Genomic DNA, 26,910 nt, shown 5'->3' with positions numbered 1-26,910 from the left:
ACTGAAAAGAAGAAACAGGCAGAAATACAATAATAGCAGGGGACTTTAATACCCCATTGACATCAATGGATAGATCATTCAGACAGAAAATCAATAAGGAAACACCAGCCTTAGATGACACATTAGACCAGATGGACTTAACAGATACTTACAGAACATCCCATCTAATAGCAGCAGAATACACATTCTTCTAAAGTGCACATGGAACATTCTCCAGGATAGAGCATATGTTAGACCACAAAACAAGTCTTAATAAATTTAAGAGGACTGAAATCATATCAATTATTTTTTCTGACCACAATGGTATGAAACTAGTTAGCAGTTACAAGAAAAAAAATGGAAAATTCACAAATATGTGGAGATTAAACAGCAGGCTACTGAACAACCAATGAGTCAAGGATGAAATCAGAAGATAAATCAAAAAATACCTTGAGACAAATGAAGTGGAAATATAGCATACCAAAACTTATGAGATGCAGCAAAAGCAGTTCTAACAGGGAAGTTTATAGGGCTAAATGCCTAACCAAGAAACTAGAAAAACCTCAAATAAACAACCTAACTTTACACCTAAAGGAATTAGAAAAAGAAAAACAAATGAAGCCCAAAGTTAGTAAAAGGAAGGAAATAACAAAGATCAGAGTGGAAATAAATGAAATAGAGACTAAAAAGACAATAGAAAAAGATCAATGAAACTAAAAGCTGGTTCTTTGAAAAGACAAACAAAATTGATAAACCTTTAGCTAGACTCACCAAGAAAACAAGAGGAAGGGCCCAAATAAACAAAATCAGAAATGAAAGAGGAGATGTTACAACTGACACCATAGAAATACAAAGGATCATAAGAGACTGCTACGAGCAATTATACACCAACAAATTGGACAACCTAGAAGAAATGAATAAATTCCTAGAAACATACAACTTACCAAGTCTGAATCATAAAGAAATAGAAAATCTGAATAGACTGGTTACTAGTAAGGAGGCGGAATCAGTAATCAAAAACCTCCCAACAAACCAAAGTTCAGGCCTAGATGGCTTCACTGGTGAATTCTACCCAAAATCATTAAGATGGTCAATTTTATGCTATGTGTATTTTAACTCAATAAAAGAAGAAAAAAAAACCTAAGTGGCAATTAAAACAGTGAAGGAGGCAGAGAGGAGAGGGAGCCAGGAGCAAAAAGGGAGATTAAGTGTAACATCTTTTAAAAATCTCAAATAAACTGTGGCATAATACTAAATTTGTTAAATTTGCCAAATTACAGTGTGAGTACATGGGTATTCATCGTGTTGTTCTCATCAATTGTCAGTGTTGTAAGATATTTTATAATAAAAAAAGAAAATAGATGAACTAAGTCAAGAATCTCAAATTCTAGAAAAGGAACAACAAATAGCAAAAAAAAAAAAAAAAAAAGGAAGGAAAAATTAGTATATTTAAAAGCAGAAATTACTTTTGTATTTTTTTATTTCGTTAGTGTTTATCAATAAAACCCAAAGCTTATTCTTTCAGAAGACTCAAAAATTGGGCATTGGCCAATCTTTGAATGAGACAGAGAATGGTGGAGGGGACACAAATTCATATGAGGAGAAAGTGGAGCTTAACTTCTGGTAAAGAGGAGATTTTTTAAAATTGTAAGAACAGACCATGTACAACTACTATCATTACATTTTAAATGCCTAATGAAATGGATAACTTTCTGGGAAAATATAAAGAATCAAAATCGGCCCAAGAAGAAGTAGACAATTCAAAGAACTCAGTCAGCTCAAAATAAACCAAAAGTGTAAACAAAGATCTGCGTTAAAATATTACCAGGATGAGATGGTTTTTTGGGTAAATTCTACCAACTCATCGCATGCAATTTATTTTGGAACATGCAAACATGGGGCACAACCCCAAGTAGGCTATGACCAATTCCGCTAGCTGACTAACCGAATCCTTGTCCCCAACCCCCTCCACTCTCATCTAACTCTACCAAGACAGGCTGGAAAAATGAAATACTCACTTCCCCAGTCTTCCTGGCAGTTAGAGGTTCCCACAGGACAGTTCTGGCGAATGAAACACAAACAGAAATTTTCTGGCAGCCTCAGGGAAAGTTTTCATTTTCTTGACCAAAGGGAGAGGGCCATCTGGTGCCTCCTCCCCTGCTTCTTGCCATGGACGTGATGCCTGGAGCAGAGACAGCCGTCTCGCAACCTCAGATGAAAGGCCAAAAGAACTGCAAAGGTGAAGGCTCAGAACGACTGAATAATTGAAGGAACGTCAGCTGCCACTTACCTTTACGCTTCTTGTCATGGACACTGTTGAAAGGTTTTGACATTTGTTTGTTTATGACTTACAGCTGACTCATTTCTAAAAGAAGCACAAACCTGACATACAGCCCAGTCAAGGACACCATAAGAAAGTTAAGTTACAGCCAATCTCATATATAAACAGATGGAAAAATCCCAAATAACATATTAGCAAGTCAGAGCCAACAGTGCATTAACAGAAAATGCCAACTAAGGTTTGGTCCAGGAATTGCAGTCCAGGAATTTAAGGATAATTTAACATTAGAAAAGTCATCAATGTTATTCACTTCATTAGCAGACCAAAGGAGAAAAACCATCTGTTTGCTGCAACAGATGCTAAAAAAGCATTTGATGAAATTCACAACTAATTCAGAGTAAGCATTCTTAGAAAGCCAGGTGTAGATGTTATCTTCTTCAACTGAATGGAACTTTTACCAGAAATCTGCAGCAAACTTCTTACTGGGAGAGACGGGCGAGGAATTCCCAATAAAGTGAGAAAGCAGACAAGGAGGTGTGCTATTGCCGAGACTGCTCAACGCCAGTGCTAGCCAGACAAGTAAACGAGAAAAAAAGAACAAGCGTACGTTTTGGGAAGAGAGAAATAACCGTCATTATTTATAGGCAATAAAGTCATCTATCTAGAATACTTAAGAAATTCTATAAAGAAACCACCTTTCTGTGGCCTCTTTTTCACAGTTATAAATGAGAGATCCTATTAGTATGTACCTCACAGGGCTGTTAAGACTATTAATTAAGTTCATGCACGTAGAGAACTTAGAATGGTGCCTGCCAAGGGACTAGTAATAACCAATAAGAAATTGAAAAAAAAATTTTTTTTTGAGGAAGATTAGCCCTGAGCTGACATCTGCTGCCAATCCTCCTCTTTTTGCTGAGGAAGACTGGCCCTGAGCTAACATCTGTGCCCATCTTCCTCTACTTTATGTGTGGGACGCCTACCAGAGCATGGCTTGCCAAGCAGTGCCATGTCTGCACCTGGGATCTGAACCGGTGAATCCCGGGCCGCCAAAGCAGAATGTGCAAACTTAACCACTGCGCCACCGGGCCGGCCCTGAAAATTTGTTTAAATCTCATTCACAATGGCAACCAAACCTTCAAAATATCTAGAAATAAACCTAACCAAAGATGTGATTTAGGCAGCAGATGACAAAATTCCATGAAGGGACAATACAGGCGATGCGAACAAATGGAGAGATGAAGCCTCCTGAGGGGTGCCATGGAATGCGCTGTCACTCTCCAGAGTAAGTCAGGAGTTCGACGCAATTCAATCCACATCACAAAAGGATTTTTCCTAGAAAAATTCTTAGACTTAGCCAGCTGGTTCTCAGATGTCCACGGAAAGAGTGAAGATCCGTGGACCCCCTAAAAGAGGCTGTAGGCACACAGCAGGGAGCCCCAGAGTCACCTGTGGAAGCAATCTGCTTTTCTTCCTCTGGGTGTTTCTCGGTCTTAGAAGTAGAGCTGCTGGTGCATGTGGATCCCATGCCAGCCTCTGCTCCCCAGTGTCCGACACCCTCCAGGAAGGACGTACCAATGCATGATGACACTCACCTAGGATGACTTCTCCTGCCCTAACACAGCGGATTATCCAGAGTTTAGTATTTGACAGTCTGATCATTCAAAAATAATATTCAATTCTTTTTTTTTTCTTAAAAGATTGGCACCTGAGCTAACAACTGTTGCCAATCCTTCTTTTTCTCCCCAAATCCCCCCAGTACATAGTTGTATATTTTTAGTGGTAGATCCTTCTAGTTGTGGCATGTGGGACGCCACCTCAGCATGGCCTGATGAGCAGTGCCATGTCCGCCCCCAGGATCTGAACTGGCAAAACCCTGGGCTGCCGAAGCGGAGCGCACGAACTTAACCACTCGGCCATGGGGCCGGCCCCTATTCAACTCTTTTTAAAATTACTAGTGCCACTGCCTACTCCCTTGGGGCAACTAACAGAATTAGATCATCTGCTTTCCTATTTACCACAGTCCCCACTGATCCTGGCGGCTGTCAGGCATATAACTAGAAGGTATGTAATTAGGAGCGGAACTGCTGGATCATCGGGTCTCACAGCTTCTACTTTATTACTAATAGCAAACAGTCTTCCAAAATGATCGTCCCCACCTCACTCCTATCCACCGAGGAGACTTCTGGGCACTCTGCATCCTCGTCAACTCATGGCATTGTCAGACTCTTTAATTTTAGTCATGCTAGAGGGTGTGTAGTGGCATTTCACTGTGATTTTAATTTGCATTTCCACAGTTACTAACGAGGCCAGTCACCTTTCCATAGGTTTATTGCCATTTGGATATGCCCTTTTGTGAAGCGTCTGTTCAAACGTCTTGCACATCTCTCCTCGGGTTATTCCCCAGTTTCAGTTGGTGTGTAGTGTTCTCACTCTGTCCTGCATGGCATATCTCTTTCCTGCCTTTCGCCCTCTCCCTGTCGCTTTACACCTGCCCTTACTCATTTGGACGCTTTAGGAACTCGACTTTGTGACACGTGCATCACGCCCGCTCCCATGAGCACGTGGACATCAATGACGCCTTCATCTAACTCAGCCCAAATCTCTCTGCTGAGCTCCAGACTCACATGTGCAGTGGCGTTCTACAGTCTTGCTGTCCAAACTGAAGCCACAGAAGCGCAGTGCCAGCCCACCTGCGGGCTGGTTAGGATGTCACATCCTGGGACCCACCCCAGGCCCCCTGAGTCAGAGTCTCCATTTTAACAGACCCCAGGGGCTCATGTGCACATTCAAGTGAAAAACCGCCCCAGCCTCCTCTGCACGGCTGCCTCAGGAGAAGCAGCATGCGGAACGGCCCTCCTGGCACTCGCGCCATCCGGTGGCTCTCTCACCCTGCGTCTCCTCCCGCAGCCCTGCTCCCTGAAGGCTCCACCCTCCACCAGGAGCTCAGGGGACCAGGACCTCCGACAGGCTGAGAGCCCCCAGCCACCTCCATTTGGATGTTTCATGTGCACCCACAAAACAAACATGCGCCAAAACAGGGAAACCAAAATCGAATGCATTTAGATGGTTAAACCTAGCAAATCAACACTTTACTCACACATTCCACGTGTAACAGCAGTACACGGAACTCCACTGGGGATAACCAAAGTCAAGATTTGAGGCACTTTGACAATGAAGACCCCAGGTCAAATGGGGTCCTTGGTCTCTTAGTTACAACACTTGCAGAAACCTGGGCATCCCCATCACTCCGTCAGTCGTCGCCTCTCCACCTCCTGAACAGCCCCGAAATCCACCTGCTTCTCTCCACGCCCGCCACTCATGCCATCTTTCTAGACTCTGGCCTCCTCTCCCAGTGGGCTGCCTGGCTCCACTCTTGACCTCCTAAAACCTATTATCCACCTTTCGGCCACAGATTCTCTCTAGACCACAAATCTGACTGTGTCACTCATGGCTCAAACCAACGCAATTGCTCCCCGTTGCTGTCAGGATAAAGTGAGTCTCTTGACCTAGCTGAGGACACTCGGTTCGCTCCACCTGGCCCCTCCCCACACCAGCCACAGGGGGCACTGAGGCCCGGAACACTGGCTCTCACCAAGGCTGGCACTAAGGACTCTACCTGCCTCCATCTCTCCGCCCCCAGCTCTGCTTCCTAACCACCTTCTCTAACTTCCGGGCTGGGATCAGGGACTTAGGGCCTCTGCTCCCCATCAGAGCACAAGCCACGCTCTCCCGCCATGGCCCGCTGAGGGGTCTCTGTCCCTCGTGGAACACTGAGGCCACTGACTCCAGGGCCCACACCTGATTTCCTTACAGTGAGCCAGGGCACCCTGTGGGCTGGCTGACCCCGAGTCGGCCCCCACCAGCTGATGGCGTTTGGGTTCTCTCCTGTCTGGGATTGTCATCACTAAAGAAAGCTGAAATGAGCATTGGCACACAGGTCCCTGTGTGGGCAGACGTGTTCATTTCCCTTGGGTAAATACCTGGAGAGGAACGGCTGACCAGTGCACGCTTAACTTTATAGGAAACTGCCCTCTGGCTCACTTCCCCATCCTATTACGAACAACAGTGGGGTCCTTTGGTTATTGCTGCCGGGCTCCCCACCAAGGGGTCTAGGGTCTGTCCTCGGCCATGTGAGCAGGGGGCTCCGAGGGAGGAGGAACGAAGAACGTGCGGCTCAAGCTCCTGCCCAGTGAGCCTTCAGGTCCTCTCCCTGGTTGCTGGCTTCCCCGATCTTCTCTCTGCTCTGCCGGGCGGTCCTGCTCCCTCACTTCCCACACACTCCTGAGCCCTGCCGGGGACCCTCGTCCTCACTGTGCTCTCCCCTCTCAGGTTCAGAGGGCTCTGCTTGGAGCGATTGGGTGGGTCTGGGTCCTCACACAGACTCTGGCCACCGTCAGGACCAGGCCTCAGCTGGTGCCACACTCTGCGGGGACGGAGGCAGTCCCAGTCCAGAGGGATGGAGTCGCCTGTCACCCCAGGCCCAGAGGACTCTCCATGTGCCTCCAACTGGCTAAGGGAGTATCTTAGGGGGCTGCACCCCTGCATCTCTTGCTCTCTCTCACACACACACACACACACACACACACACACACACACTCTCCCTCTCACACCCTCTCTTGCTCCCCTTTCCTCTCTCTCCTCCTAAGAGGTGTGAATCCTGCCGGAGCTTTAAAAAAAGATTGGCTGGGGGATGAGGAAGGTCAGGGGTCAGGGTTTCCCTGAGAACAGGAAGCTCTGTGAGGGTCCCGAGTGGAAGGTGGAGTCCCCCTGGCGCACACAGGCGGCTCCTTGAGCTCCTGCCTCGGGACAGGTGGCGCCTCGGCTGCTGAGCTCTGCCTTTCTCTTCTCCTCTTGGCCACTCCTTGAGAGCCCTCCCTCACCCTCCCACACTGGCTTTACAAAAATAATCAGCTTTGAGATGTAATTTATATACAATAAAAGTCACCTGTTTTAAATATCAGGTTCAATCTTGGCAAATATACACAGTTGTGCAACCACACCAGAATTACGTGTACAGTATTTCAGCACCTCATCCCCTCCCGCCCCGCCCCAGGCGACCATGGTCCTACTTTCTGTCACTAGAACCCAACTGGCTTTTATACCTTCTCTGTGTTTTCCATGGTCCTAAACTATAGAATGCGCTAACGGTGTTTACTTCCTGGGGCTGTAGGAAACTTCAAATGAGATTTATAGAAATAAAATGAAGTTTTGTCTGTTATTGCATCGTGTGAAAAGAAGTAAAGCATGTTCCTTCGAATTCAAAAATATTTGAAATATTTCTCATGCTTTGCCTAAAACAGGGTCCACTTTGCAGAGCCCGAGGGGCCCCTGGGTAGTGAGGTAGCTTTCCTTCCCGCAGCTGCAGTTGCAGCCCAACCAGGCCTGCGAGGTGTCGCAGACGGAGAGAAGCACCCGCACGTCATCACCAGCAAGGAAACGTGGCCAGTGGGGCCACACACCACGGTGCTGAAGGGCAGTGCTGGGACTACAGGGCAGGGGGCACGCTTTGAAATACTCTGCAAAGGATTTTTGTTGCTGGCAGGTGTGGAGTCCTGCAGCCCTCCATCTGTGATGCTCAGACCTCCCTGGCTCCCGGTAGGGAGGACAGAACCCAGCAAAAACTAAAGACGTTGTCTGGGTTCATAAAGGATGAGCACAGACACGGTCCTGAGAACCTGGGGAGGACCGGGCTCTTCAGAGCGAGAATGACGTCCTAGCACTTCCAAAGCCCGGGTTTACTAAGCAGGGAGGTGAAGAATTTGAGAGACAGAGAACAAATTAGTGGTTTCCTGGGGAGGAAAGGGATGGTTGGGGAGGGGGGAGGTGTGGCTGTAGGGGCAGCACAAGGAGGGGACAGGGAGGGGACAGTTCTGTATCTTGATCACAGTGATGGTTACACAAATCTACACATGTGATAAAGGACGCAGAACTAGACACGCATCACATCCGTGTCAGTGTCCTGGTTTCAACATTGTACCACAGTTGTATACGATGTAAGCTGGGAGAAGGGGACGTGGCCCTCCGTACCATTGTTGCAACTTCCTGGGAACCTATAATCATTCCAAATTGAAAAGTTAAAAACAGTAGTGAGCAAAGCTTGGAGTGCTGAGCAGAGTGCCCGCAGCACGGGGAGGGAGCAGGACGAGGTCTGCGAGCGAGTCTCTGACACACAGGACCGCAGTCAGAACCTTCCCCGATGGACGGCTGGGACTGCCTGCATCCCGGAAGGGGACAGGCCTCTGCCTCCCTCCAACTGCACCAGGGAGGGGAGCAGACAAGATGGCGGAAAGCCCGGTAGGGGGCGAAGCTGCAGGCCTCTGAGACAGGCCCTGTGCTCCACCTGGTACCAGAACCCTGTGTCCCTAGATTCGGGCAGTGTCTGAGTGACGGGTCTGAGGGCGGCTCACAGGGTCCCCCACACCTTTGGGGAAACAGCCAAGGCCACCTGAGCTCCAGAAGGAGTGTGGAAGAGCCAGGTGGCCCAGTGGACCAGGAGCGGCTGGAATCAGGCTGAGAAGACCTTGAACCCCAGCAGTGACAAGGACAGAGCAGTGGACATCAGCTCCGCAATGCCAGAAAGACCAGAGGCCCAGCGCCTGATCAGCAGGTGTCAGCGTGCAGTGCCCAGCGGCAGGCAGTGAAGCCCCCATCAGAAGAGGCTGAAGGCAGCTCAGGGCAACCTACTCCTCTCCTGATGCAGGAGGGTAAGGAGAAAGGGAGGAGGATTCGAACGTTCGCCCAAAGGAGACGAAGTTAAAAAGTAACTGTCACATTAAAAGGGTCAAGATCAAGTGCTTTCTGCTGAAAACTGAGCTGTCCTAGGGTATGGGAGGAGGCTGGGACAGGTAGGGGCTAGAGCTGGGGTCTTGGTCACAGGACCAGCCTCCACAGCGGGTCTGCCTGTGGTGCTGGGGCGCAGCTGGCTGGCCAGCCCTCTCCTCGGCGCTCCACTCAAGAACAGACCACTCAGCAGTGCTCAGGACTTCAAAGGCACTTCACACACGTCCACAGCCAATACTGAGGTGGTTCCCTCACACCTGGTGCTGCTCCTACATTCTTGACATCAGAGACGGGCCCACCATCCCCGATCTGTGCAAGCTGGAAGTCGGGGACCACCCTTGACAACTCCACTGCTCACCCTTTACCCCCAACCCACCAGATCTCAGAATGCGCTCCTGACGTCTGCTTCTCTCTGAATGCTGCCCCGTCCCTGTCCCTCTACTGCCTGAATTAAGAGCCTCCTAATTTGTATCCACATAACACAATGCTTTTATCCCACTTCACAAAAGTGATCAACTTTGCCTGGTAGAATCTAACAGTCCATAATGAGATTTCTCCTATGTCTCAAAACCATCTTATTACAGTTAGTTGTTTGAATCTAGGTCTGAACAAGGTCCATACATTACACGTAGTTGTTATGTCTCTTGTCTGGGTGAGTCCTTACTCACTTTTTTTTTTTGAGGAAGATTGGCCCTGAGCTAACATCCATGCCCATCTTCCTCTACTTTATATGTGGGATGCCTGCCACAGCATGGCTTGCCAAGCTGTGCCATGTCCACACCTGGGATCCGTACCAGTGAACACCAGGCCACCAAAGTGGAATGCGCAAACTTACCTGCTGTGCCATTAGGCCTGCCCCCTCAATTTTTTTTATGCCAATGAAATTTTGCAGAAACCAACTCAATTGTTTTGCAGACTGTCCTGCATTTGCATTTGTCTTTTTGCTTCTTTATGGTATCAATTCAACAAATGGTTCTGGGAAAACTGATATCTACATGCAAAGGAATGAAGTTGGACCCCTACCTCACACCATATACAAAAGTCAATTCCAAATGGATCAAAGACCTAAATGTAAGACCTAAAATTATAAAATTCTTAGAGGAAAACTTCATAACATTAGATTTGGCAATGATTTCTTGGAATAACACCAAAAGCACCAGCAACAAATGTAAAAATAGATTAATTAGACTGCATCAAAACTAAAACTTCTGTGCATTGAAGGACACAATCAAGAGTGAAAAGGCAACCTACGGAATGGGAGAAAATATTCGCAAATCACATATCTGATCAGTATCCAGAACAGATAAAGAATTTCTATAACTCAACAACAACAAAAGAGATTTAAAAAGTGGGCAAAAGACTTGAAAGACATGTCTCCAAAGAAGATATACAAATGGGCAACAAGCACATGAAAAGATGCTCAACATCACTAATCATTAGGGAAGTGCAAATCAAAACCACAGTGAAATACTGCTTCACACCCACTGGGATGGCTACTGTAAAACAAAATGGCTACAAAACCCCCAAAATAGCAAGTGTTGATGAGGACATAGAGAAACTGGAACGTTGTGCACTGTTGGTGGGAATGTAAGATGGCACAGCTGCTGTGGAAAACAGTGTGGAGGCTCCTCAAAAAATTAAACATAGGATTACCATTTTCTCCAGAAATTCCACTTCTGGGCACAGACCCAGAAGAATTGAAAACAGGGTCTTCAAGAGGTACACCCCTGTTCACAGCAGCACTATCAAAATAGCCAAAATGTGGAAGTAACTGAAGTGTCCGTCATCAGATGAACTGGCAAACACAATGTGGTCTGTGCATACAATGGAATATGATTCAACCTTAAAAAGGAAGGAAATTCTGACACCTGCTACAAGATAGATGAACCTTGAGAACATTACGCTAAGTGAAATAAGCCAGTCACAAGGACAAATACTTATATGAATAATTAATAATGAATAATTAAATTCATAAAGACAAAGTAGAATGGTGGTTGCTTAGGGCTGGGAGGAGGGGAAATGGGAAATTAGTGTTTAATGGGGACAGAGTTTCAATTTTGCAAGCTGAAAAAGTTCTGGAAATGGATGGTGGTTGGTGATGGCTGCACGACATTATGAATGTACTTAATGCCACTGAACTAACTGTACACTTAAAATGATTACAATGATAAATTTTGTTATGTGTATTTTACTACAATAAAAAAATTTTGGAAAAAATAAAGAACAATCTATTAGATTTTTCCAAAAAGATTCTGTGATTTCTGGCTTGTAACTTACAAGGTTCACGCTGAATGCCTTGTAGTACCTATGTAGACCTAAAAACATGCAGAAGTGCTCCATTCTAGCAAATAAAGCTTTAAATTAGAAAAATGGCTGGGGCAGCGTCTACGTCCTGAGTCTTCCAGAGAGGGACTTCCCAGGATCAACGTCCACCTGGTCAGAGGCTGAATGTGCCTCTGCGTTGGGTCACAGGACATGCAAGCAGGACCCCCAATACAGGAGATTGAGAATGACTTCTGGGCATGGTCGTTGTCCTCCAAGGAGGTCCCCTGGCCTGGAAGGGCCGTTGGTTACAGCTGTCCCAGGGTGGACAGGCAGCTAGGACAGGAACAGGAGAGCTACGAGCCCAGACTAACGGGGCAGCAGGGAGTGGAAATACGTCTATGAATGCTCTTCGCACAGTTCAATGCTAACAGATTTCCAAATCTCTGAAAAATAGAATATCGTGAAGAAAAATGCCATTAACCAAAATTGCATCAAGAAGTAAAAGCCTCTGAATAGACCATAACATGAGAAAACCGAAATCAAGTCTAAATAATGTTCTTCAAAAACCTCTGGGTGAATCATTATGTTGTGCAACCTAAAACTAATATAATGTTATATGTCAATTATATCTTTAAAAAAATTAAGAAAAAAATACGTAAATAAAAAGCTCTAGGAGTAAATAGTTTTATGTCAGGCTCTTTGCAACTTTTAAATAGGCTGTAGTGGCGACACCGTGCCAACAGATGCATTAACTTCCAGGTGTGGCTGGGGCTCCCAGAGTGTGGCTGGCTCTCAAACTCCAGGTTGGCATTACCAGGGCACCCGTCAGAAAGGCAAACTCTTGGCTGCAGCCAGACCTACAGAATCTGGGCTGGGGCACAGCCCTCTGTGCTGTAACTGGACTCCTGGGGCTCAGGAGACACCTCTACTCCGGTGTCTGGATTTCTCATCTCTCCTTACCCACGAATTACTGATTCTAATTCTGCCTTATACAGCTGTGCGTCCAGGTCGTTGTATCTTTAGATTGGGCACCTTATTCTTAATCAAAGATAATTTTCAGTCCATTTATCTGCAATTTCTCAAGTTCATATTTTGAATAATAGGACTCTTATCGAGTGCTTTATTTTATTTTTTAATTACCAAACTAATAGATCCTCATTATCAAAACCAGAAAATGCATGTAAGCAGAAATCAGAATTTTTTTTTTAAGATTGGCACCTGAGCTAACATCTGTTGCCAATCTTTTTGTTTTTGTTTTTCTTCTTCTTCTCCCCAAAGCCCCCCAGTACATAGCTGTATATTTTAGTTGTGGGTCCTTCTAGTTGTGGCAGGTGGGACGCCGCCTCAGCATGGCCTGATGAGGGTGCCAGGTCCGCGCCCATGATCTGAACTGGTGAAACCCTAGGGCTGCCAAAGCGGAGCACACAAACTTAACCACTCAGCCTTGGGGCCGGCCCCAAGACAATTCTGATTACATATAATTCTATCCTCCAAAGAGAACCTACGTCATCATTCTGGTATGCGTACTTCCAGAACTTTCTCTGGAAAGAAGGTAATTTCTTTCACTCACCCAAAAAGGGATCAACTTGTATACATTGCGTTGTGACTTGCCTTTTTCATTTCACAACATATTATGAGCAATTTTCCTTGTTGATCAATAAACTCTTATTGTGGTTGTCTCAAAGTCCTTACTGTATGATTTTCTGAGCTAATCTCCTATTGTTGGGATTGATTAAATGAGCTCATATTTGGAGAGTATTTAGGCCAGTGCCTGGCACCTGGTAAGCGCTATATAATTGGCCCCAAAATGTGTTCATCTAAAGGCAACAAAAGTACAGAAGAAACTGGCAAATCCGCAATCACAAAGGAAGATTTCTGACGTACGCTTCTTGGAAAACTGCATATCAAGTAGACACATAATGGGACAGCCATGAGGACTGGAAGACCCTCCGTGTATACCTCAACAAGCCTCCGCGAAGCTGCATTCTTCTGCAGGCCGCATCCCCGGACCACCGTGCACTTCTTGCGCCCCTGTTCCCGCCTCAACCCAAGCGACCTTGCACAGCCGCCTCGCTGCTCTCCCGACACCCGCCCGACATCTTCCTGGCTGGTCCTCCGGGCTGCGTCAAGGCACAGCTGCTCTGAACTCCAACCTGCACTCGTGTGCTGCTTCGAACCCCAGCTCTGCCACGGCTCTGTTATTCAGGCCCAGCTGCCCCTGGAAGGTAGGACCGTGCCGACTGTCCGGCCTCCCCCAGCTCCCTGCCTTCCAGCTCCAGCCACGGCGGCCCCCACCTCCAAGCTCCCTCCCCCGTCATCTTTCCCTGACCTCTGATAATCAGGTCAGTGGCACACCCTGGCCCCTCGCCTTGCCAGCTCGCAACACAGTTCTGTCTGTACTTCTGTTTCCGGGATAAACAGGTAACTGGATCAATCCCACCAGCTTCTCGCCTATGACTGAGTCAGGCGGAGGTGCACCACCTGTCAGGGAACCGACCCTGGAGGCCTGGTCCCGCCCTCCTCACGTGACAGGATTTGGCCCCACCCCCTCGTAGAGGGCTCGCGCCTCCAGGAATCTGCGAGCGAGCCGGTGCCGTGGGCCAGAGGGCAGCGCCTGACCTGGGGACGCCCAGGACCGCGGGCTTCTTCTTAGAGAGCATGTCAGCACTGAAGAGGAATCTTCTGGGAGCGTGCGGGGTGCGTGGGTTCCCGGGCTGCTGCAGGCAGCGAGCAGCTTTCGTCTGTGGAGGTGGGCTCCGTCTTGTCTCCTGGCCGGAGCCAATCTTGTTCATCCTCCCTCCTTCCTCAGCATCTGGGGCGCTCCCTTCCCCCCACAGCTGCTTCTTCCCGGTTCAGGATGCACGGTTAAGGGAGAGACCAGCGGGCGAGGGCAGGGCCGGGGGCGGGGAGGGGAATCACGTTAAGTTTTGATCACTTACTGCTGCATCCTCTAAAGAGGTTATGTCCATTTTGTTCCCACCAGGAAAGAATTAGACCAGTTTTCCCACCTCCTGCCCAATGCTCGGTGCTATCTTTTAAAGATATACTTTTAAATCTATCTGTTAAATCTTGGCCAATCTGATGGTGAAAATGAGAGTCTCCTCTTTTGTTTGGCTCTTATTGATATCGATTTCATACATTTAATTTAGAGTCAAATAGTATTTCAGAGTTGATATGAAAAGGAGCCCTCCTCGGCATTCCCCCTCTCCCAGGGACAATTCCTTGCGACACTTTTAGCTGATTATTTTGGTATCTATTTCCATATCTCCACATAATATCCTAGTACTTGGTTTTTCAAGTACTTTTCAAAACTGTGGTTTTTCACACCATATGCTAGTGCCTTGGTACCAGGCATTATAGATTTAGCTCTTTCACACCCTGCCCTCCTGCCAGATCTCCTCAATATGTTCAGACACATCACAGCTTCTCTCAATTCCATCCTCCTAACCCATTCTCTCCAGGAATCTTCAAACCTGCCTGATCTAGCCTGGCCTGGCTCAGAGCTGTCATCCAGGGAGCTCCCGGCCTCTCCTGAACTGTGTTCCTTGTCTTCTTCTTTCTTGGCTTACTCCCTCATTTTGCTGTACCATATCCTCTAGTGGTTTTCTGAGAAAGGATACATACAAGGTAAACTTTATCTTCCATGTTGTAAAGTGTATCTATTCCATTCTCACAATTTATATTTTGCCTAGGCTTAGAATTCTAAGTTGAAAAGCACTTTCCTTTAGAGTTTTGAAGGCATTGCCCCATTTTCTTCCAGCTTTCAGGACGTGTTGAAGTCTGAAGCCATTCCAATCCTGAAATGTTTGTATTCATTTTATCTGGGAAATTTAGGATTTTCTTTGTCCCTAGTGTTCTGAAGTTTCACAATAGTGTACATTGTGGAGGTCTATTTTCATTTATCTCCTGATCCCTTGGTGGGCCCCATTCACTTTAGAAACATAGCCTTCAGGCTCTGGGAAATTTTCTTGAATCATATCTTTACCTAACTCTCCTCCATTTTCTATTCTATTTCTAGAATTCCTATTATTCAGATGTTAGACATCTAGTGATCTTTTAATTTTCTTATCTCCTCTCCCATTTTTCACTTTTGTAATTTTGTTCTATTTCTAGGGGAACTTCTTCAACTTTATCTGCCAACCCGTATGTTTTTTATTTTAGCCATTCCATTTAATTTGTAAGCCCTTTTCTCTGAGTGCTCTTTTTTTAAAAAAGAAAAGTATCCTATTTATATTTCAAGGATACAGTCTTATCTCTGAGGATATTAATTAGTTTTCTGGGGTTTTCTCTTCACATTGCCTTTGTCCTCCACATTTCATCTTTCAGTTTTTCTTTTGTTCTTTATCTGTGAGGTGTCTGATGTAATAACTTCTCTGCATTGGTCGAGTTTTCCTTCGGTCCCTGTGCTGTGTGCTGCAGGCCTTCCTCAGGAGCCCCAGGAGGCTGGCTGTAGGCTTCCAGTTGAGAGTAGGCACTGAAGAGCTGAGGGAAGTCCTGAGCCTGTGGCTTCGACATGTGGCTCAGCCTCGTCTTTAAGGAGCCACCAGAGACACTGCCTTTTGGTCTTTCCTCTCAGCTGGTCCTGCTTCCAGGAGGTTCTTCTGTTTTCCTGCCTGAGGGGAATAGGGCCTCCATGCTGGGAGCTGAGAGGGGTCTGGAGCTTGGGTCTCAGTAGAATGTAGACACCTGTTCACGCCCCGCCTCCTGCCTCCATTTTCAGTGCAGAGAAGAGTCTGGCCTCCTCTGCCAGCGGGAGGGAGGAGGCGCAGGCAGTCAGCTGTCTGGGGGAGGTGGCTCTGTCTGACTCCCAGCAGGGGAGTTTAATCAGTCTTCTGCTCTTAGCCCCATCTTTACTTCCATGGCACCTCCGCACCTGCTACCTGATGCCAGAAACCTGAGATGTTCTTGAGGTTCTGCCACGTGGATCGAGCAGCTTGTGGGCTTTCCCGCCTGCTGGTTAGGATTCGGTCCCTCGGCTTCCCTCCTCTGCTGGGACACTTACTATGTGGCCACCGGCATTCTCGTTTCCCAGATCTTGTTCCTGTTTCCTCTCACATGATTGTTGTTCTTGTCGGCTGATGCCTTAAAAAACCCCTTTGTTGTTACCTTGTGGGGTGTGGGGAGAGGGCACGAGTGGGTCCGTTCTTTTACCTGCCATCCAGCCTTTCCTTTCATTTGTATTTATTTGTAAGTTTGAACATCTTTTCACGCATTTGTTGGCTTATCTCCCCCTACTTCTCTGGCTTTTTAAAAAGTCCTTGCCCCATTTCTCAGTGGAGTTGTTATTGTCTTGTTATTCAATATTGAGAACATTTATTTTCACCCAGTCACTGAACATCATTTCTACCTGCCCCTAGTTTGCTTCTTGGGGGAAATTTTTCCTAGGTGACTGAAGTGTATTCAGAGATGCCCCATCCTGGGTGCAGTGAAGGTCCCCTCACCCTGGGCACGGAGGGCTGCATCCGGGTCAAGGTGGGTGGGAGGCTCACCCACACAAAGCATTACGTGGGTCGTCTGGCCCCTCAGCAGCTGGTGCCCCACTTCTGTCTGCTCTGCATCGCCAGCCTCTCTTGCTTCTGGAAGCATCTCTTTAAACATCCGCATTCCCACCTGCGTCCTGTTCACAATCTAAACTTCCCTCCACATCCCGACCTCACGTCTTCAGGTGTGCGTGCCCAGTCACAGCACAGCTGGGCCTCAGCCCCCTGGAGGGCAGCTGCCTGCCCCCTCCCAGGGCTGTCTCTGTGCAGTGACTCTTCTACCAGAGTGGGGCAGGGCTCAGCCCAGCCGTTCTCTTCCCTCACGTCTGTGCTTTGGCCTGTCCCTCACAATGTCTCCTGGAAGGAAGGGAGCGGGATGGAGCACCGAGTTTCCTTATTTGCTCTGCCTTTTTCTTGCTTTAGCCCTGGGAATCCGTCTACTCTCAGGAAGGAGGGAGTGTGGGAAAGTGTATCAGTCATCCATTGCACAATACTGGGGTGTAACAACAGCAAGTCCTCAGTAGCAAGCAGCGACCGTCTCTCAGGTCACAAACCTGCAGGGTCCTGCCAACTGGACCAGGCTCAAGCCTCAGTTCTTCTGGCCCCACTGGAGTCCGGCAGGCATCAGCAGCAGCTGCTGGTCATCTAGGCCGGCGCTCCTCAGCGGTTAGCACGCATTGGAATCACCAGTGGGTGTGCTCAGCCCCAGGTCCCTGGGCCTCACCGCCCGAGATTCAGTGTCACGGAATCCACGTCTCCTGGCTCGTTCAGGTCGGCAGGTCAGCTGGCTCTGGGCTGACCCACAAAGAGTGGGGTGCCTCAGCTCTCTGCTTGTTTTCTCACACTCCAGCAGGCCAGCTCCAGCATCTTCTCATGGCAGTTGCAGGGGCGCTGGCCAGGTTGCAGGAGCCCCTCTGAGACGTCTGTTGTGTTACACTGGCCCACATCCTCTGAGCCCAGAGCCCAAGTGTGTCATGTGGCCTGGGGTGAGGCTGTGGGAGAGGGAGGAATTGAGGCCTTCAGAGCGAGCCGCCTGCCCTGGGAGACACTGAAGAAAACGCACTCGGACGCGGCGGCTTCGCCCAGAGCTCCCTGTCTTCATGTCCTTGGCGCATTGCGTGTCTATCTCTACCCAGGCTCCCTTCTGGCCTGTGTCTTCAACACCTGCTCACTAAGGACGTCGGTTTGGCCTCCCGAACATATCTGACGTCCACCCGCTTCTCTCCCTTCCCACTGCATCCCGCCTGGTTTTAAGGGCTGTGACCGCTTCCCTAAACTGTTGCCACAGCCCCTGGCTTTTCCTCTTTCCCCTGAGGTGAAGCTCTGCCAGTCTGATCTGTACCCCACAGCGGACACGCATGTCTGCAGTGCGACCCTGAGCGTGGCACGCTCTGCTGGCGGCGCTGGCCTCCTGGCGGAGGCTCTGCTGGGCGCCCACCGGGCAGCTGTGCCAGGAAGTGCAGGGCCTCCTTCTCGCACCCAAGGAGAGCCCCCATTTCTGCCGTTTCCACTGTGTTCTGACTCTGGCAGGGGGCACTTTTGGAATTCATCTTTCTCTTCCTCCTGCCGCCCCAGGTCTCTCTGGAGCCCAGCCGTTAGTCCTCTCAGGTTCTTGTTTTCCATGTGGGGTTGGGGGCTGGGGGCTTCTAAGGATAGGAAAGAACAATGTAATGAGATGTTGCCTCAAAGAAATATTACCCCCAAGCCCATCCACCACTGAAAACTACAGTTCGTGCTGTTGGCCCTCCCCTGACGCTCCTGGCCCCTCCCCAGGGTGGCCACACACTCCCTTCCTGGACCCCTTCCTTCTCCTGCAGCCTCTGTCCGCTCCACAGGTAGGGAGCCAGGACGGCAAGCTGGCCACGTGTAACCCGGCTTGGGGAGGAGCAGAGCTCACCCACGTCCACCATGGGTGCAGCCACCTCCCAGGAACGGGCTGTGCAGGAACACGTGCCCTGTGCCGCCCAGCCCTCCAAGGAAATCCGAGCACCTCCGGCTGCTTCGGGGGCAGGCTCAAGGTCTGCCTGCGGCTTGTGTGTCTGTACGGGAGACGGACCTCTCACTGACGCAGCCTGCTGTCTCATGACAGTGGGGACCCCCTGTGTTGTCCACTCCTGGATGGGGTGCCCAGCCCCTTGGACTCACATGCTGGTGCCCTTTGGGGGTGATCTCTGGGTGGGGCATCCCCCTCCAGCTGCCTCAGCACCTTCAGTCTGGCCTTGGGGCGTCTCCAGCTTTGATCCCTGCGTGGGAGGCCAGCACTGGGCCACCATGGCCTCCGGTGTATTGCCTTACTCTGTGGGACCCCCGCCCCTGTGCTCCTCCGGCCCTCCAGCTCTGAGCAGGGACGCCCCCGGCCACTGTACCCAGGTGGGATGGCTGACTCCAGCCAGCTCAGCCTTCCCGGCTGTGGGGGTTGCGGGGGCGGCGCTCATCCAGAGGAGCTTCTCCCTTGAAGAGGTGCCAGGCCCCTCCATCAGAGTGGGCCTCCAGGTTCAGCATTTGGGCGCCTGCGCTGTCCTCCAGCCCCGAACTCCACCCTCTGCCCCCTTCCCACAGCTCGGACCCTCAACCCAATCCCCGGTGCCCCCGCTCCCCCCGGCCACCCTGCAGGGCCTGCTGCTGCCTCTTCTAGCTCTGATCAATCTCCAGTCACTCCCCAACCAGGGGAGACACACTGCATGATGCCCAGTGAGCTGTGGGTCTGCCCAGACTCTTGGGTTTGACTTTTTTTGACTTTTAAAGGCTCTCAGATGGAAGTTGTTCACTGTTCCTCAGTGCACAGCACACTCTCCCGGGCCCGTGCAAGGCCCTCTACTGATTATTTATTTCCACTTCATTTGTCCCCCTGCCCTTTGACCCTTGCTGCCTGCACCCTTTCCTGTCCTCAGCCCTGTCACAGGCCAGCGCTCTAGTATATCTCATATAGGTCCTCAAATGCGCATGAGTGCAACCTTGTGAAGTGCATTTTGTACACTTGTGTTTTAAATACATGAATGAAGCACTATGATACCCCTGCTGCCTGCTCTTTAGCAGCTCACACAGTGTTTAAGGCCCACCCCTTGGGTTGTAAGTGGGTTTAGTTTGTGGTCTGAGCCGCTCTGCAGAAGGTCATAGTGCAGCCCACCGGCCGTGGCTGAAAGTGAGCTAGGAAGATAGGAGTTACAGGTTGGAAAAGGAAGCGCTCTGCATTTACTGAGGAACAAGTATAGTGTGGAAATGAGCAGCTCTGGGTTTGACTGTGGGGCCGGGTGTTGGGGTGCGAAAGAGAACTAGATGATTGGCAGCGAGGAGGGGCCCCTTGCTGGGAGGGTCATCCACATGGATTTGGAAATTACAAAGAAATAGGGCAGGAGAAGTGCTGAAAGCTGCGAGGCCAGCTGCAGAACTGTGAGAAATGAGAGAAGACTGTGGCCAGAGGGAGTAACGACAGTGTAGTCTTATGTGACCTGTGAAGGACTGTGACTTGGAAGTGGCAGTGAGGAGCAGGAAGGACCCCTGCCCACGGGTGAGAAGACGACCATCGCTGGAGAGGGCTGCAGGCGAGGAGTGTCCCCAGGGGAGCCAGGTGTCCATTTCGGTGGGGCTGCGCTGTGGAGCTGACGCTCCTCCCCAGGGGACATCTCAAAAGCACCCCGGGACTTTCCCGAGTGACGTGGTGTTTGAAGCGTTGCCGAATTCCGGTGGGCAGGGACTTTCTCTGTGCCAGCATCCCTCCTGTGGAGAGCTGCCCTTGACGCGCCAGTCCTTCCCATGTCCCAGTGGGGCCCGCAGAGGGGAAAACCGGTTGGCAGTTGTTGAAGCCTAGAAGCTGAGTCATTTATGCAGAAGCGCATAGTGTCTTCACACAGGCTTAATGTGCATGGAATGCTAGTGAGTGTGTCTTCTAGTCGTTCCTTTTCCTGTATTTTTTAAATGGAAATGGCTTTGATCTTATTTCTCAAACACAAGCTTATTCATAATAGTGTGACATCTGATGACATCACGTCTTCTAGGAAGTCATGCTTGAGAATCCACATCAGTGAAATATATATTATTTCTCCTTTATATACAAGTGTTTTGACCTTTAAAAAAAAGTATATATACGTTATCTATGTTTTTTTATTAAAAATTTGAAATTATAGTTTCCCAGAAAGTTGCAAAGATAGTACAGAGAGGCCCCATGTCCCTAACCTGTTTCCCTGTGCTTGCACCCTGCCTTACTCAAGGACAGTATCAAACCAGGAAACTGAATGTGTGCGGTGTGTCTGCAGTGTGGCGTCATCTTATCACAGGTGCACCTCTGTGTAATCACCACATCATCAGCCAAGATACAGAACTGTCCGCCCAGGACGAAGACCTCTCTCATACTGCACCCCTCCCAGCCCCCTGCCCGCCATCCCTCACTCCTGGCAATCGTTAACATGTGCTTCATCTCTGCAATTTTGTCATTTTGAGAATGTTATGTAAATGGAATCATATAGTATGTGAGACCATTAGCGTTTAACATAATTATTGGTCTGTTAGGGCTTAAATCTACTATTTTATTTTTGGTTTTATATTTGTTCCCTCTGTTTTTCATTTCTCTGTTTGCTTTTACCTGCCTTCCTAAGGGTTACTTGGGAAGAATTCCATTTTGACTTATCTATAGTGTTTTTGAATGTATTTCTTTGTATAGACTTTTAGTGAATTATTCAAATTGTTTTTCTCTTACAGGTAAGATGTCATTCCTTTCCCACTGCTTTCAAGATTTTTTTCTTTATCTTTAGTTTTCAGAAGTTTGATGTATCATGTTGTGGATTTCATTGGATTTATCTCATTTGAGATTGTTTAGTTTCTTTAATCTGTAGGTTTATGTCTTTTCCCAAATTGGAATATTTCCTGCTATTATTTCTTTGACAACCTTTTCAGCTCCAACCTCTTTGTCCTCATGTGGGACTCCAGTGACCCAAATGTTAGATCTTTTGTTATAGATCCACAGGCACCTAAATTTCTGTTCATTAATTATTTCTTCTCTTCTCTCCATTCTGCCTTTTTTTTTTTTTTTTTGCTCACTGTTGTTCAAACTGGGTCATTTCTATTGTTCTGTCTTCAGTTTCATTCCACACACCACAGGAAGCTGGGGAAGCTGTGTGAGGTTAGAGCAGATTAAGGGTGCACACCCCTGGACTGGCAGGGAGCGCCCAGCTTCTCGTCATGCCTTAACTAAACAGGAATGTTGGGATCAGTTCTGAGGATCTTTCAGGCAGATCGTGCTGTTAAGCTGTGTGTTGGCATGGGAGGCAAAGAGAGTGGGCCCTTCTCAGCTGCCTGCATTGGGGTGTAGAGGCTGGCTGGGGGCACTGAGACAGGAGCACTCAGACCCCTTGGGGGCCCCTCCCTTGGAAGGTTTATCCCTGAATTAGAGCATTGGTCGGGCTCTCCAGCACTGCGTGAGCTAACTGTGATAGCAGGCTGCCTCGTCTTGTTCACAGTCTGCAAGGGAGCATGTCTTCCCCTCTGCCTCGATCATCCCTCTTACCAGAAGACATCAAAACTGGCTTCTCAAGGAACCAGCTCTGAATTTTGTGAAAGTGAAGAAGAAAACAAATGTTTATAGTATCAATTTCTGTTTTTATCTTTATTTTTCCTTGCTTCTTTGGATTTGTATTCTTTCTATTTCCCTAATTTCTTGAGTTGAACACCTACTTCTTTTTCCTCTTATTATTTCTTGTTTCTGACAAATGTGTCACCCTCTGGGTATACTTTTGCTGTATCCTGTACTTAGGCATGTGGAGTGGTATCACTTCATTCTAAGTATTTCATGATTTGCCTTATTTCAAAGGATTGTTTAGAAGTATGCCATTTTATTTCCAGGAGTTTTAAAGTAAGAGTTGAAATTTTATCGACAGATGGTCAGGGCAGAGTATGTATGGTGTTACTTCTTTGGCATTAATTGAGGCTTCTTTCTTTGTGGCCCAGGACATGACCAGTCACAGTGGAAGCTCATAAATGCCTTGCTTGTTGGACGTCAGACTTTTGAAAAATATTCCTATTAGTTTGAACTTATTAGTAGAGTCTTAGTGCTGCGATCTTGCTGATTCTGTGTGTTTGATCTGTCAGTATCAGAGGTGTGGAAATCTCCACTGTATGTTTCTATTCCTACTTCTCTCAGATCTTGTTTTATGTATTTTGGGGGCAATATTTTTAGGCACATCTGTGTTCATTGTTTTTGTGTATTCTTGCTCTCCTGTTCCTTTCACCCGAATATAATCCCCTCCCTTATTCCTGTGTGATAATTCTCCTTGAGGAAATTCCGTTTTTTAGTTATTATCACCTCAGTTTCTGTTCATTTCATATTCACCTCGTACATGTTTTTAGCCTTTTACTCTCTTCCTCTCTGAGTCCTTCTGTTTTAGGTATTCCTCCTTTAGCAGCACTGCCGGGTCAGGCTTTTTGATGACCAGAATTCAGTTTACATTCATTGTAATTATTGCTGGGACTCAATTTCATCATTGCTCTTCCTGGTTTCTATTTAACGTATCTTGCTTCTGCCTTGTTCTCCTGTTCACTTTCCACTGGGTAGATCTAGTTTTCTTCTGCTAGTTTCTACACTATTTTCAGTTTTCAATGGATAACCAGTCACTTTCAAGACCTATACCCTGTCAATTTCTGAAGCTTGTCAGTAGCTGTATCCCCTGCCAACAAGCCTGGTGCCTCAGTGCGCCTTCACCTCCCCCGGTTTCACAGCCCGCCCAGCCCGGCCCGCCATTGCCCCACTCCCAGCTCTGGCCTTTGCAGACACAGGGTATCTCACACTCCTGCTCACACCCCCTTCCTCTCCTTTTACTCTTTTAGATAAAAATAAGTTTATTAAGTTATTTACTCACTCACAACCCCATCTCAGCATCCTCCCGCTTTATTTTTTGTCTTGCTGTGTCTCCCCCCAGTGGTTTCACAGGTGGTCCTCGTGGGGCAGGCCTTCTGCTGGCTTGGACTGCCCTCACGTGAATGACCACTGAGCTGAAGATTCGGGTTTGAAGTCCTCTTCTCTCAGCGCTCTGGAGATGTCCTTGTCCTGTGTTCTGGGCCACCGTGGCTGCACTGGGGCCTGAGCGCCCAAAACTCTCCTCTGTGGGTGCTGGAGCATTTCCTCCAGCGTCTGCTGGAGGTTTCTCCCCAACTGAGGACATTGAATCTCATGATGTGTTAGAGGGCAAAGTTTTCCTTTTCTATTCTTTCTGCTGTTTTTCAGTCTTTAAAGTTTAATTCTGGAAAATTTTGGTCATTGTTTCTTCAAACATTTCTCCCACTCCATTCGTTTGTATCTTCTCCTGAGATTCTAACACCTGGCTGGGGAAGCTCTTCACCTCCACCCGCTTAACTTTTCTTCTGCATTTGCCATCAGTGCATCTCTTCTTCGTGCCTGCTGAGCACGACCCTCAACCTCCTCTTCCAGCTCATCAAGTCTGTTTTTCCCATCCACTGAGGTCTTCATTGTTCCATTCAGTGTATTTCCATTCCCCGCATTTTCTTTTAACTGCTTGTTCCTGCTTCGTGGTATCAACGCCTTCTCATCCACTGGAGGATATTTATCATGATTCCTTCACATCCTGACGTGACTGTCCCCAATCCTGCTCCATCTCCCCTGGCTCTTCTGCATTGCCTCTCTCTCATGGCCTGCACCTGGGATGCTGGCTCTTTTCCCTTTGAGCTCATGGTGGCCCAGGGCCGAGCTTATGCCGTCTCTGTGTTGCCTTCTCCAACTCAGGTCTCCAGGTTCACCACACCCCATCCCTCAGAACACCTCCCTGGCTGTAAGCCCCAATCTCAGGGGTGAACAGGCCTGGGAGGAAGTCACTCTGCACCTGGAGTCATTTACGTCCCACCCCAGTGGGCTCTGGCCTTTGGGAGGGGGCCAGCGTTGCAGTTTTACTGTTGCTCAAAACAGGGGCCCTCCTGGAGCTTTAAGGGCAATGGTGAGTGACCAGGGCTTTGTCTGGGGCTGAGAAGCCCCCTGTGTGACATCCTCAGCAGGAAGCGAGGTCACCAAGAGGAACCAATGAGAGGAGATATCAGCGTGTGTGAAGCACCGTCAGCTGCACTGTGTTATGAGAGGATGAGGGGATTGACTGGCTGCCTCGAAGGCGTGTTCAGTACTGTCCTCAGATGTTGGCTCTGTGGCATATGCACAGTTCACACCCAGCCTTGTGGGGCACCTCAGAGAAGGCAGCATCCTCCAGACCAGCCCCACCGCTGGCACAACAGTAATTGCAAACCCTACGTTGAAAGTCACAGGGGACACGCCTGGGTGTGGAGGAGGCAGGCCCGGAGCCCAGGCGTCCTCCCTGACTCTTCTCCTTGCCTCGTCCTGATTCTTTAAGGTTCACAGACGTCTGGAGCTTGGGTGGGCTCGAGTTACTCCACTTACGTTCACAACTTTTTACGTACTGTGTTTTTAAAGGGATCGCTTATGTCATTTGGAGAAGCAGAGACCCGGCCTCACTCATCCTCAATGGGAGGCAGTTGTGAGAGTAAATACAGTGGGAGCGCTGCTGTTGAGTCAGATAAAAGCTCTCTCTGGGAGCCTGGCACAGACTGGAGAGGCGATCCAGACGCTTGGCCCTCCCTCTGCTTGCTCCTCGAGCAGGAGGAGCTGGAGGAGGTGAGGGGTGAGTCTGTCGCTGTGAGGCGGTGAGAGTTGACGCTGTCCGAGTGCCACAGGTGCCTCAGGCCTGAGCCCCTTGCCACAGACTCGGTCCTGCCCTTGACCGTGAAGATGCCGCCCTTTTAGACGAACCAGAGCCCTGGGCCAGGATGATGGCAAGTGGGTTTGCAGCTCGGTTCTGGCCTTTGCTGGCTGCGTGACTTGAGGAAGCCTTTCTTGGCTTCAGTTTCCTCCTCTGTAGAATGGGGAGGCTGGTGCTGCTTTTATGAGGACCTACTTACAGGGTTGAAATGACCCTTGCTAAGCACTTACATCATGGGTGCCTGGTCAAAGTTACTGTGATCTTCGTTTCCCCGGCCCCTGCCCGCTCCCCCTGGCTGTGACCAGTAACATCGGGGCAAAGTCAGACCCATTAAAAGTGTCAGCCCCCTTAGCAGTAGTCCTTGGGCTGTCTGGCTCCTTGTGGCGTCCTCCATTGTCCGAGTTAGCCGAGGCCACAACGACCACCACAGGAAGAGCTCACAGCCCTCAGCATCACTGTGTGCCTGGCTCAAGCTGCATGGACCCATTTAATCCTCCCCAGAGACCTGTCACGTGCATCCTGAAGTGACCCCACTCACAGAGAAGGACACAGCACCAAGGGGGTAGGTGGCTTGCCCAGCGTCAGGCAACAATGCAGAGCCTGAAGTCAGGTCCCCACCTTTCCTGCCAACTTCCCCTGCGACAGCAGCCCCCTGGATTCCCCAGAGCAGGTGATCTCCCTGCTCTTTCTGCAGGTGAGAAAAGAGAAGCACAAGTGGACACTGGACTGCACAAGGCAGAGTGCCATGGGGTGCACTGCCGGGTTTTGGAGCATTCTGGTCCAAGGTCATAAGTGGAGGACTCTGGCAGGAGGCCTGCGGGGGCCTGAGCGTTCAGTGGAGGCAGTGGGCCAGGGACTGGCATGCAGCCTGCCTGGGAGGCACAGCCAGATTGGGTGCTCTGGTGATGGTCGTGGGGGCCTGAGGCTCTGGCAACAACTGGTGCTGGCAGGACCACGTGGGCCCAGGCCCAACTCTAGCTGCCCTTGTACCAAGTCAGAGCAGGCTTTTGACACTTCGCATCCTCAGGGGCTGAGACCCACTTTTGTGTTTGACATCAGACTCTCAAAATCCCCACCCACCGGCCCCATGGGCCTGAAGCGTTTCAGTAATAGGACTCTTCTTAGGGACTGGAGGTCAAGCCCCATGGGCAGTGCAGGCCTCTTTCTGCCTGGCCCCCAGCCTCCTGGCCCCTCATACAGGCCCAACCAGGCCAGCTGCTGCCCCAGCGGTGCTGCCAGGGGGAGGAGCAGGCACAGCTGTTTCTTAGCTCCTGGCAGGGCTCTGCTCAGCGTCTCTGGGGCCCAGAGGCCTGGACTCGCTCCACCCTCAGCCGCCTCGCACTTATCCAGGCTGTGGGCTCCAGGAGGACCTCCCCGGCTAGTTAGTGGCAGGCCGGCCTTGCGAGGTCTGGCCAGT

This window comes from Equus asinus, chromosome 21, assembly GCF_041296235.1.
Source record: "Equus asinus isolate D_3611 breed Donkey chromosome 21, EquAss-T2T_v2, whole genome shotgun sequence".
NCBI lineage: Eukaryota > Metazoa > Chordata > Mammalia > Perissodactyla > Equidae > Equus > Equus asinus.
Note: the sequence above shows the minus strand (reverse complement) of the source record.